The sequence below is a fragment of the Eutrema salsugineum genome, unplaced genomic scaffold (genome assembly GCF_000478725.1).
Source record: "Eutrema salsugineum unplaced genomic scaffold, Eutsalg1_0 scaffold_6, whole genome shotgun sequence".
Lineage (NCBI taxonomy): Eukaryota > Viridiplantae > Streptophyta > Magnoliopsida > Brassicales > Brassicaceae > Eutrema > Eutrema salsugineum.
Genome location: NW_006256547.1, coordinates 14424343 through 14437604, shown reverse-complemented (window position 1 = coordinate 14437604; position 13262 = coordinate 14424343). Strand labels below are relative to the sequence as shown.

General features: G+C 40.5%; 2 non-coding genes across 2 annotated transcripts; both read left to right on the top strand.

The window, feature by feature from the left end:
- Positions 1-3102: 3102 nt before the first annotated feature.
- On the top strand, positions 3103-3208 carry LOC112083676. The gene has a single exon (XR_002897812.1). It is a non-coding gene; the product is annotated as a small nucleolar RNA R71 (small nucleolar RNA).
- Positions 3209-10718: 7510 nt separating this feature from the next.
- On the top strand, positions 10719-10825 carry LOC112083709. Its single transcript, XR_002897845.1, has one exon. It is a non-coding gene; the product is annotated as a small nucleolar RNA R71 (small nucleolar RNA).
- Positions 10826-13262: the final 2437 nt, after the last annotated feature.

Sequence of the window (13262 nt, the reverse complement as noted above, 5' to 3'; positions counted from 1 at the left end):
CTCGGGTTTGTCTCCCTCCCAATGTATCGAATCTGTGGTGGCTCGGGAGGTGCTCGTGTTTCTCTTGAGTGCTGGAGCAATCTCATCACATAGCTTCTTCTTCTCGGTCTGGCTTGGTTCAGCATGTACTCTCCTAGAGTAGCATCGTCGGGAATGTCATCGGAGCTGCCACCAGTTTGACGGCTCCTTCGGGATCTGGTTTCATCCATTTTCTGCAAAATGAAATGATTCTTGGAAAAAGAGTGAATTTGGGTGCTAATTTTAACACATTAAGATCTGTTATACTAATACTAGTATAAAGAGATTAATTAAAATTATTAGCAAACAAAATTGATATTAAATCAGAGAAATCAAGTAGTTCATGACTAAATTTGGATTTTTGATGTTCTCAACATAGAAATCTTCAAAAAACGGTTTTTATGAGCAATTTCCATGTGAATTCTAAAGGTTACCCAATACTAATCACTAATCACACAAGACTAAATCAAACTCATCAGTTTTGCTGTTCCAAATTCGATTTTTTTATTAAGCATGTAGAATCCAAATTTCAAAAATCTCAATTTCTCTTAAGCTAGGAGCTAAAATCGATTTTTAGATAACCTAAATGGATAATCTATCATTCTTAAGCTATTTCCACCATCAATAGATCAATATTTTGGGTTTTTAAAGAAAACTCTAAGTTCAAAATCGAGTAAGAATGGCGAGTTTGAGGTTCATACCTTGCTGGAAAGAGAGAATTGATGGCAGAATTGAAATCAGCTTTGAAAAAGAGAGGTTTGAGCCAAAAATCTCTTAAAAAGCTTAAGAATTCAAAAATGTGTTCTTTCTCCTAAATCTCTAAGTTTTTTGGAAGAGAAGAGAAGAAAGAGCTTTGATCCAAAAAGTTTGTTTCTTTTCTTTAAAAAGCATTTTTGAAGCAAAAACGGAAAATTTCTGGAAATTTTTAAGTTTACGGGAACTTACCTTTTCTTGTTTGCACATTAGGAAAGTTTAAAACTTACGGAGGATCTTTTCGGGTTTTACCGGGAACATTTCGGGAAATACCGGGAATCACCAGGCAAAACCGGGAATCACCAGGCAAACACCAGGCAACACCGGGAAATCACCAGGCAACACCGGGAATCACCAAGCAACACCGGGAATCACCAGGCAAACACCAGGCAACACCGGGAAACGGCAGAAATCCACGGAATCCTCTCAACGACCAACGGCCGCAGTCAGGAGACGCGCGACCGCGGTGGTTGAGTGCTCAGCCGTGGTCACATTCACGGTGCCGCGGTCGATGCACCTTTGGCCGCGGTTCCATCAGTTGCGACCGCGGGTCTTCCTCCTGCGGCCTATTGTCCAATCTTCTCGTCTTTGCCGGGCCGAGCAGCTAAAGACCTACCTTTTTCTCCTTGGTTTTTCTAATTTTCTGATTTTTTGTGTTTTTGTTTTATAAAATACCTAATACTTAAAAAGAAAAAGAAATTATAAACTCTAAAAAGGAAAATAAAATTAAAAGAAAGAGTACCTAAATGGGTTGCCCCCCATTAAGCGCTTTTGTTTTAAGTCGTTTAGCTCGACGTAAGCATGAGGAATCAGGCTGATTTGAAAGGCACCCCACTTGATTTGCCTTTATCACTTCCGGTTGGTGGAGGTTTTACTTCTTCTCCTTGAAGAGAAGTCTTCTTACCTTTAATCTTCTTTCGAACTTTAATGTTGTTCAGAACCCTTTTTGTGTTTTCGATCAGCTCCTGTATTTGGTCCTCACTAGTTTCTGTTGCATCCGGCGGAATGATGATCTTGATCTTTGCAAAAGCTTTTGGCTTCTCCTTTTCTTTCTCTTTTGGCCTGTTTCCTTTACTTGGAAATTCATCTAGGATAGTAGGATAGTACCTTTTTCTGTCCACATTGAGAAAAACAGCATGCCGGTTTGCGTGATCGATTATTGCTCCTACTATAGCTAGGAATGGTCTCCCGAAAATGAGTGGCCTCTCCTTGTCTTTATCCATCTCCAGGACTTCGAAATCTGTTGGAACAATCTTATCTCCCACTAGAACTTGTAGATCATGAATCGCCCCTTCAGTATCTTTTTGAGATGAATCTCCAAAGATAACCTTAACCGTCGATGTCTTTAAGGTTTTAATGCCCAATTTTTCGGCAAACGTCTTAGACATGATGTTGACATTGGCTCCGGAATCGCACAAGCAGTCTGTAAACTTGATTCCTGAAATGAAACATTGGAAAACAAAACGTCCCGGATCATCGGCTTTGGTAAGCCTTTGAAACGGTGATTGTTCAGGTACCTTAAACGGTGGCTGCTTGGGATCGATATCCTTGTACAGTGGTACAAAGATTGGGGTTTCTTCTTTCTTTCCATCGGTTCCGGACTCTTCTTTGGGAAATGTTGTTATGGCGTTGCAAAACTTCTTAGGGTTATCTTCAACTCTTCCTGGAAGAACTCCACTTTGCCTCTTCATAGAGTCGGCTGTTTGGGCGACTTGCACATCTAACTTTTTCACGTGCGAAGATATAGATTCAAACTTACCATTCAGATCATTGTACATGCAGTCCACTTTCACGTTCACGTCTTTAGATGCTTTTTCGTTCGTCATAACGAGCTGTTGGATTGACTGTTCAAGTCTACCGATTTGTGAAGCTAGCTGGTTCGTCGTGACTCCCTGCTGTTGTACAAATTAATTGTTAAAACCCGTACCTTGGTAGTTATATGGCTGTCGCGGTTGATATGGTACTATTCCCCCAAAGTTTCCACCTTGAAACTTGTTTTGGAAGGATTTTTGCTGAGGTGGGTAGTACTGATCTTGAGGATTCTCTACATTTGGATTGCGGTAAGAGAGATTCTTGTTTTGAGACTTAAGAAGTTGACTTACCATGCTTTTTAGCTCAGCAATCTCCCTTGATTCATGACTAGTAATAGTCTTCTTTGATCTGTCATACTCAGAGTTGTTGTTGCTGTTAGCTACAGCCAGATTTTCGATGAGTGCTCTCCCTTGTGGTATGGTTTTTGAACTGAAATCTCCATTGCTGTCACTGTCAAGAGAAAGTTGATACTTCTGCTGAAGTCCTCTGTAGAAGGTGTTTAGCAGATTTGCTCCAAAGAAACCATGATGAGGGCAGTCTCTCTCATACTCCTTGAATCGCTCCCAGGCTTCATAGAATGACTCTATTGGGCCTTGTTGGAAACTTTGTATCTTGTTTCTCAGCTGGTTCGATCTTTACATGGTATAGAAGGGGTTCAAAAAATCTGACTTGCATTCTTCCCATGAAGTAATAGAACCAGATGGCATAGATTTCAACCATCTAAAATCTTTATCACTTAGAGAGAAAGAAAAAAGCTTTCATTTCACATAGTCCACAGTTTCTGGAGTTGTTCTCACCATTCCAGAGATTTCTTCAAAAAGATCAATGTGATCCATTGTATGCTCAGTAGATTCCATGGAATTGGTTCTGCTTCACCAAAGAGACAATCTGAGGTTTTATCTCATGATTTTCTCTTGGAACAGGGATTTGAATAGCTGATCGATTTTGAAAATGTTGGTGAGGTGCATCGAAATCGGTGATGAGTCTGTTCCGAGGCTGTCTTCTCGCAGTATTTGCAAGCTGTATTGGTCGATTGGCTTCTCTAACAACTGGTGGAACAATATTTTCATCATTCCTTCTTCCTTCAGCATCGGCCTGGTCTTGTCTCCTTTGATTTTCAGTGACTTGAGCAGGATTTAGAGGGACTCGGTTTCCCTCTTCATCGAGTTGTGGCTGTCCATCTTCTTCATGAGCAGCATCTAGGTCGTCACCATGAACTGAATCCCGGTCATCATCTCCAATGAGTTTCCTAAATGCTCTTTCGTGTTTGTCAATCTCGTCTAAGGGAAATATGATCTTGTCAGGATCTCTCCCAGTTTTCATGCACCTGTGAGCAAAGAAAGCAAAGATAAAAAGAGGAGTTAGAAAATCTCCAGTAGAACTCAAAAATCTTGAGGTTTAGGATTGAAATTAGATTAAGAAGTCAAGTCAACAGCGACAGATCCCCGGCAACGGTGCAAAAAACTTGGTGTGAGTGCAGTGGGCAACACAAGTTTTACCCTAGACAAGCTGCAAGTGCACAGCAAATGCAGTAGTACTTAGGGATCGAATCCACAGAGAACTGTGTGTTGAGGACTTCTAACTGATGATAAAAACAATCGTAAACCTAATCTAATAAAAAGGGGTTTTGGTTTGTCACTAAATCTGATTATGCAGAGAATTAAAAAGAGCTTTAAGTAAAAATCGGTTGAAAAACAGTAAGGAAAAAGCGCTGGGTTCAAGGTTCATCTTTAGGGTTCATGTTCTAAAACACAAGGAATTTAGGCAAGGATTTTCTATGACTCTGAAACTAGGATATGCACATGTAAGATAAACCAACTCTCGTCACCCTAATCATCTAATCACTTGTTCATGGCAATTAACTCTCGCTCTCATGCCAGAACAAGATCATGCTTTGTAGATCAGAATCCATCTCTGCTTACGTATCCTCCGTAGGTATCTTTCGTCTCCTACGACAGGGACGCCCATAAGATCCAGTTCAGGCAACCCAGATACAACACTCTCGTGGCTCGGATTAAACCTAGGATCGGATTCTGGGTGATCAATCCAGAATTACCGCTTTGAGATTTGGATGAATGGGATAAAAATCAAAATCCTTTTCCTAAAAACCTAGATGTCATTTGAAGATGGGGTCCCTTTGGATTACCCTTTCACCCAACTAGGTGACTACTCAGACATGGCTGAGGTAGACATCATCATCGGTATAGAACTAAGAAGAAGAAAAGTAAAAGAAACAAAGTTGCAGAAAAACTTATGTTATTGAAGACAGAATGGCGATGGAGTGCTTCTACAAATGTATAAAAATAAAACCTAAAACTATCAAATGAGTTCTCTCTCAAAGAGAAGAAAGAGGCTCTCTTACAAAAGACCTAAAAATGAGTATTTATAGTGTTTCTCCAAGTCTTGGGCGTCTAGGGCTTGTAAAATGGGTGAAGGAAGTGTCATGGGCCTTAGTTGGGCTCCTGAGGTTTGGATAGGTCCACCGGGGGTGAAACCTCCTGAGCCGTGGTGGAAAGAAGGCTGGTCGCGGGTGAAAGCACTTGTCCTTGATTGGGCCTTGAGTGCATTGATGATATCTTGAGATCTAACCATTGGAGTGCTTTTATTCCAAGTGTGTTGGAAAGCTGGTTGTCTCCTCTATAACGTATCCAAATTTGGGGTTAATCAGACGGTGAGAAGGTCTTCATTGGTTGCCAAACTTCTGACGGCCTGAATTTATCCAAAAATGTACTTTTGCTCCAAAATGCACTCCAAAGTCCCAAGTTTCCTGAAAAGCTTTTGAAAAGTCCAAAACATGGAAAACACTTATGAAACCTTTAAAAGTGAGTAAAAACACCTGCATAAGATATTGAAAGTGATCTGTAAAAGTGGTCAAAATCAGGTGTTATCAGTAGATCGTTGTAGATGAGAGGCAGAGTGTTCCTTGCGGCAAAGCCGTGTCGAATTCACCTTTTAGCAGCCACCGTTGAATCACCAAAAGCGGAGAAGCCATTGAAACCAAGAGAAGACAGATCAGACCCGTTGTGGTAGGAAGAAGGAACGATCAGGCAAAATGGATCCAATCGATCTGAAATTTGGTGAGTATGTTCTTGATGCGAGCTAGGGTTGATGTCTCAGAATAAGTTTTAAATTTTTAAACCCTAATACCTGCAAGTGCACAAAAGTGCGATGTGGTACTTAAGGTGTCGATCCACAGGGAGAGTTGTATTTTCTGCAAAACTTCAAACTCGGTTTGTAATCAATGTCAAAGACCAATTGGTATTTTTGTTGGGTTTTTGTGTCATGATTTCTAAATAAACTAAGCGGGAAATAAAATTAAAAGCAATTGATAAAACAATAGATAAAAAGGCGTTTTTGGGTATTAGGGTTTCTCTCTAGGATTCATGATCTATAACACAAGGAATCTAGATAAGGATTTTCTATGACTCTGGAATTAGAATAGAAATTTGTAAGATTAGCCAACTCTCATCACCCTAATCATCTAATCACTCTAACTCGACAAGTAGCTTTCGTCTATTGCCACAAAAGAGATCATGCATTACTAACTGAATTTATCTTGGCTCATGTCCCCTTCGTAGGTAGCTTTCATCTCCTACGATGGTCACGTCCATAAGATCCAATTCAGGCAATCTGATACATCACTCTCGTGACTCTGATTCAACCTTATATCGGACACTGGGTGATTAATCCAGCATACAACATTAAAAAAGTATGAATGGGAGAATCATTTAAAATCAAAATCTTTTAACCTAAAAAATCTAGATATCATAGATCATGGGGTCCCTTTCGATGGTCCCTTTACCCAACAACGTCACTACTCAGACATAGCTTAGCTTGACATCATCATTGGTTTTAAAACAAAATCAATGAAAGTAAAGAGATATAAGAAACTGAATAGATAGATGAAAAGAAAGAAAAAGAGTTCAAGAGAAGAATCTATATCTCCCTAACATAAACCTAAGAAACAAAAGTTTGGTGCCTCCCTAACAAGGGTACAGGAGCACACATGAATTAGATCTTCTAAAATACATATTTATAGGTCTTCAAGTCTGTGTTGTCGTACTTAGGGCTTTCTGTGAAGTGAGAGTGAGTTGGGTTTGATAATCGGCCTTAGGGCCGAGAATGGGCTTGTTGCGGATGAAGACTCTCCGGGACTGGTGAATGATGGTTCCTCCACGGGTGGAGGCTTGGAAGCGCGGCCAAAAGAGTGTCTACCGCGGTAACAACCTCCTTGGACAGCGGTGGTTGGCCTATGAGTTCCAATCTTCATTCATTATCTTGCTTCCTTCGCAAGACTCCATATCATGTCTTCAGCAAATTGGAGATATCTTATGTTCCAACTGTTAGATTGTGTTAAATCTAATTGCATTAGAAATCTGGTTGTCTCCTTTATCTTTTCTCTAAATTTGAGCATGATTAGACGGTGAGAAGGTCTTCATCGGATGTGATACTTCTGACAGTCTGAAAGTGGCCAAAAGTGGATTTTTCTCTAATTTGTATTGTTTTTGCCTAAGTAAACTAAGAGTCTTCAAACTAGAAATATAGGAAAAACATGGTAAAAAAAAAATTAAAACTAATCAAAACCTTTGAAATAGCATAAGAAAACACTAATGAAAATGTGTAGAAATATGGTGTTATCAACTCCCCAGAATTAAACCTTTGTCTGTCGTTAAACAAAACAAGATTCAAGCTTAGAAAAAGATTTAGACATAAATCACAGGGAACTCAAAATCTCAGAAACCATACTCATAGACTATAATCAATCATCATGCATCAATCGAGGATAGCCTAGAACTTTCTCACCAAAATAGATGCATAACTAGTCCGTTAATCCGTCATGCAAAAAATCTACACACATAGACTTAACTTCCAGTCAACTAGCTCTTAACATTCATTAAATATTTCAGTGGTTCTTATCAGAAGAAAAATAAACAATGTAATAAAGGCTAGGTATTCAAAGGGCTTTTTAAGGGTGTGGTTTGATGTGTTTAGGGTTACCTTAATTTCTGAATAAGCATGATATTATGCAAAACAACAAGAGACGATGGAGTTGTTGACGCCCAAAGTTTCCAGTCACGTTCTTCTTGCCATAAGATCTCTGATTTTCTTCTTTAGGTTCTCCTTATAACTCCCCCAGACTTAGATTTTTCTATAGGTCCTAGCATTGTGTGAGCCAAAACTCGCACAATAAAGATTTGTGAGGAAAATAAGGGGGATCCAAAATTTCTAGGATTTCTTTGCAAGAACACAAGTTCAAAAGAAAGCTTTATTTGCTGTGAAAGTATTTAGTCTTATTGCTTAGGGTTTGCATAAGTAACATAATGAATAGGATACATCGACTATTTATACTAGTTCTATAAACCGCCTAGCTAAGAATCTCGGGAGAGATCCTGGGAAAATTTCCTTATCTCCTCGTGTGCCCACCGTCTCAGCATTTCGCCTAGGGTTTTGCATGGGCTTCACCCTTCAAATAGGCCTGCCAACCATCAAACATCCTCCGGCTTGGCCCATCAACCTGTTACTGGGCTATGCCTAACTTGATCTTTTGTAGGTCTTGACGGTTTGCTGCTATTGTTTGTCCTCTGGTTCGGCCCATCGTCTTATTTATTGGGCTTGACCCAACCAATTTTACACGACTAGCTCGGCCCATTACCGTAATGAGGAGCATTCCGGCTCTAGCTGACACTACTTGCATGGCTCAGCCCAACTGGGCGTGTTGTGGTGCGGCACGGCCCAACTCGTGTTGGTTCATGGGTTGGCCACACTTCCCTCGGCTCGTCGACAAGAGATTTGGCCCAAGAAGGCCTTCTTTTGGTACTTAGCCATTTTTCGGACGTTAAACTCGATGGGGTGAAATCCAACCCCAATAGTTAGCCCCCCAGCTTGTTGGTTCCATTGATGGGAGTGTCGAGGTTAAGCCTCCAAGGCCGAGTTTAACTGTTGCTCGTTAAAAAGAAAGTTTAAAAAAAAAAAATCGTACTGAGGTGTCTTCAAGTGGGACATTTCTGAGCTAGAATGATGCCGAGCTGTCTTAAATGGATCCTGACCGAGCTCGAAGCCTACAACCTGTCTGAGGTAAATATTGGCCGAGCTGTCTTAAATGGATCATGACCGAGCTCGAAGCCTACAACCTGTCTGAGGTAAATATTGGCCGAGCTGGTTCTGGTGCGAGCCAAGGTGGTGGAAGTCAAAGGTGTCCCTGAGCTGTAATGTTTAGAGAAGGATCGGCGGTTGTACCAAAGGGATTCTGTTTTAGTGTTAAAGGCGAGGTATTCTTTGCGAGTGATTACGCCAAAGTGTTCTTCTTTGAAAGATTGCAATGAGATTTCAAGGTGTTTCAACGCCAAGGTGTCTTGCCACCGAGGCATTTCCAAGGGATTCTATTTGCCGAGGTGTGCCCCAATGATGCCAAGGCTCTTTCGGGTTCGATAACGACGTGGCGTTTTGCATGAAATGATGTCAAGCCGTTTTCAAGTCAATAACGATGATAAAAATAGTTGTTTAGGCTCTTTTGGGTTATCAATCTTTTTATCAGTGTAGTACAAAGGGTGTCAATCCATCTTGTTGGTTTAGATCACTAGTTTATGTGCCATGTATCTTAATTCAAGCAAGACAAAGTGGCTTTTGGTTTCAAACAAGACACTAAGCAAATCTAAACAAGATTTAACACTAAACAAGCAATAAACAAAAGCAAGTAAACAGATCATGATGATGAATGTAAGATGATAAAGGCAAAGATCTTAGACTTGATAGTTGATCAGGGTGCATTAGTGTTAAACTAGAGAGCTAATGACAACAATCAAGCAATCCAATAAACTTAGAACTCAAATGTAAACTAATCCTCTCATGAAGCTCATACTCTCTACACTAATCCACTTACAAACCAAATTCCCATTTGTGAAATATGAATCAGTAAGGATTAATAATCAGCTATGTCATTTATGCATAAAACAACCATTTCCATGGTTTTATTAACATAAACCTCTAATTAGCTTGGTTCAGACATTTCATCAAACACTTTTGGTGCATGAAATGCCTATGATCTAGACCAAAGTGATTATCAGAGATCTAGCTTTAAGAACAACTAATTAGAGAAAGGAAAATGCATGATCTAAATCCTAAACTCCCTAATCCAACACCTTTGCACCCTAATCTACATATCTAAGACCTTTTTAAAAGATTACTCACTAATCATGATGAACACACCATTTCCTTTGCAATAGGTGATGTTAATCATGATTAGAAGCTTTAAATGATGAAAAGAAATGATAAGAACAGCCTCCAATGATTTAAAACGAGATATCCCTTAAGAAAGAACCAAATTTTACACAAAAAGGCAAGAAAACTAAAAAGAGAATAAAAGATACTTAGTGTTTTTCCCAAAAAACTATTTATAGAAAAAGCTTTAGGCTGGGTCAGCCCAAGACAAACTGGGCACTGACCCGCCCTTTCTGGGTTGTTGGAGGAGCACCTTGGTGTGTGAAGGATCCTAGACCGAGAGGCTGATCTCGAGGGGCTCATGTAACCTGGGTTGAAATGAAGAACACTTGAAGAAGATGCGTGAAACTTGTGTTTGATTCAGCTAAGGCCTTTAAACGTGAAGCAAACTTGTTGGTGATCTGGGTTGGTGACAGGAGGCCTCGGTATCAACTTAACCGAGGGTTGAGGTCGAGGTCTGGCTCATTTCACTGGGTGACATTGCACCTCGGCATAGAAGAAGCAGTGGGGGTTAAGCCAAGGTTTTGGTCCTTTGTTGCGTGTGAAGTGCACCTCGGTGTAGTCAGGCCGAGGGGTCTATGTTGGGTGAGACCCTCTTCATTGATATTTGTGAAGCATCTCTTCTCCTCACCCACATAGTTTATAGGCTTTTGAGTGACAGCTAGGGCTTTGTCAAGCTTGATATTCAGCACTTTGATCTTCTCTTCCAGCCCTTGGTGTCTACCAGAATCTTCTCCTCTATAACTTCTATCATAATCTTCCCATAGGTGTCTTGGCTCATGGCTAAGTTCTCAATAAGTTCCATAGCTGCATTGATTTCTTTTGCCAAGAAATTCCCATTTGATGCTGTGTCCAACTGATTCCTGATCTTTGGGACAGCTCCTCTATATAAAGTGCTAAGGAGAGAGGCTTCTGAAAAGCCATGATGTGGACACTGATTTGTGTAGCTTCTAAACCTGTCCAAAACTTCTCCAAAGGTCTCATTAGAATGTTGAGTGAAGCTGGAAATATGGTTCCTTAGCTTTGCTGTCCTTGAGCTTGAGAAAAACTTGGATAGAAAGGCAATCTTGCACTGCTCCCATGTGTTGATGGATCCTCTTGGGAGGTTCTTTTCCCACTGATGTGCCTTATCTCCAAGGCTGAATGGGAACAATCTCAGTTTGAAGCTGTCTTCAGATACCATATTGATCTTAGTGAGATCACAAACTCTGTCAAACTGATCCAGATGCTCCAAGGGATCCTCCATAGGTAAGCCATGGAACTTCTGATTCTGAACCATATTGATCAAAGAGGCCTTCACCTCAAAGTTGTTGTTTTGGACAGGAGGTGGCCTGATTCCTGCTCCATACTGGTGTGCATAAGCTCGGTCATTCTCACCAACAAAGGCTGGTGGTGGCTGATGACGTATGGGTGGGTTGGGGAAGGGTTGTGGCTGGTTAACTTGAGTTCGGTCTTGTTTCTGGTTACCCTGAGCATGTCCCTGATGGACCTGAGCCTGTTGAACTTGAATTCCAATCCCATTACCAGCTCTTTGACCGTGATCAGCTTCTTGAGCCTGATGCCCATTTCCAACTTGCTGATCCATCATTCCTAACCTTTCCAAGTGAACTGCTCTTTCTCTTTGTCTTCTTGCTTGGCTTCTTGTGATCATAAACCTGAAAACAAAGACAGAACTTGAAAAGTAATCAGTAAAACAAAAAGGTAAAAACTTGATCTCAAGAACAGATCAAAGACTAATGCTAAACAATCCACAATTTGGCAACGGCGCCAATTGATAGACAAGAGTTTTTAGGCTCTTAAGGGCTATCAATCCCCTTTGTCAAAGTAGTATAAGGGGTGTCAATCCAAGAATGTGGAAGCTAGACACTAGACTATATGAACTGATCTTAATTCAAGCAAACAAATGAGGTTTGGTTTGAACTAATGATTAAAATAAGAAACTAAACAATATAAAGAGAAGATAACAATGATAAGCAAAGCAAACAAAGACAAGCAAATAACAAAATGATGATGGATCCAATATGATGAAACTAAGGCCTTAGACAGGATATTGGATTAGGGTGCATCAATGCTAAACCAGGGAGCTAATGAACCAATAATCACACAAAGCCATTCAACTTAGAACTCAGCATTAGATTAATCCTCTCATGAAGGTATTAACCTCTACACTAATCCACTTTCATACCAAATTCCCATTTGAGAAATATGAATCAATGAGCATTAAACATCAGTTCTAATATGTCATTCACACACAAAACAATCATTTTCATGGTCATGATGCATAAACCTCTAATTAGCTTGGTTCAGGCATTTCATCAAACATTTTTGGTGCATGAAATGCCTATGATCTAGACCCAAGTGATGTTCAAGGATCTAGCCTTAAGAATAGCTAATTTGAGAATGGAAGATGCATGATCTAACTCCTAAACTCTCTAATCTAACATCTTTGCACCCTAATCTGCCTATCTAAGACCTTATGAAAGAACTACTCACTAATCATGATTAACACACTTAATCCTTTGCAAGATGTGATGTTAATCATGATTAGAAGCTTTGAATGATGGAAATAAATGGAAAAGACACAGCTTTTAATGATTCAAGACGTGATATCTCTTCCCAAAATCTGGGTTTTACACCAAAGAGGCAGGGGAAACTAAGAGAGAATGAGATAAAAGATAAGATCTAGGGTTTTTTTCCCAAAAAACTATTTATACTAAGGGTCTTGGACCAGGTCAGCCCAGGACAAACTGGGTACTGACCCGGCTTCAAATGGGTCATGTCTCAAGTGTGCGACATGGTCAGGTGCTTCCCAAGTTGCAGGCCCAAGTCGCACAGCTATAGAAACAGGCTTGTGCACCTTAAATCCTTCAGCCCCAGCCGCATGCCTATCTAGGTGTAAACTGCGAGTGTTTGTGCTGTTCAGGCTTTCTTCTCTTCAACTCGCACAACCAAGACGCATTCTGGAGATAATATGTGTGCGAGTTGGTCATCTTTAGTCCCAAGTCGCAGGCCCAAGTCGGTGTAATTTGCGAACACATGTGCTACATGGTTCCACTTCATGTCCAACTTGCACAGCATTGTGGACTTAGTCAAATTTGATACTGGAAGTCTCTACCTTGCTCAGAGACTCCTTACACCCATCTCTAAAGTTGCAACTTGTTTCCAGAGTATGAACATTCATGGGTGCGAGTTAATCAAGTCGAACACCCAAGTCGCATCATTTCTCATTTCCTCAGAGCACTCCGCGTTTAATGCATCATAACTCCTGGCATACTACTCCAAATGGCTTGATTCAAACTCCTGTGGCAAGGCAGCTCAATTATATATAATGTTGATGAAGAGTGCAAGTGCTTCAAAGGGATGGAAGGGTTCCTGGAGGATTGATCTTTGACGTGCATTGCACGGGTCCAAATTGGCTTCAAGACATGCGTTCATCCGGAAACGTTATCTTATTGATCATA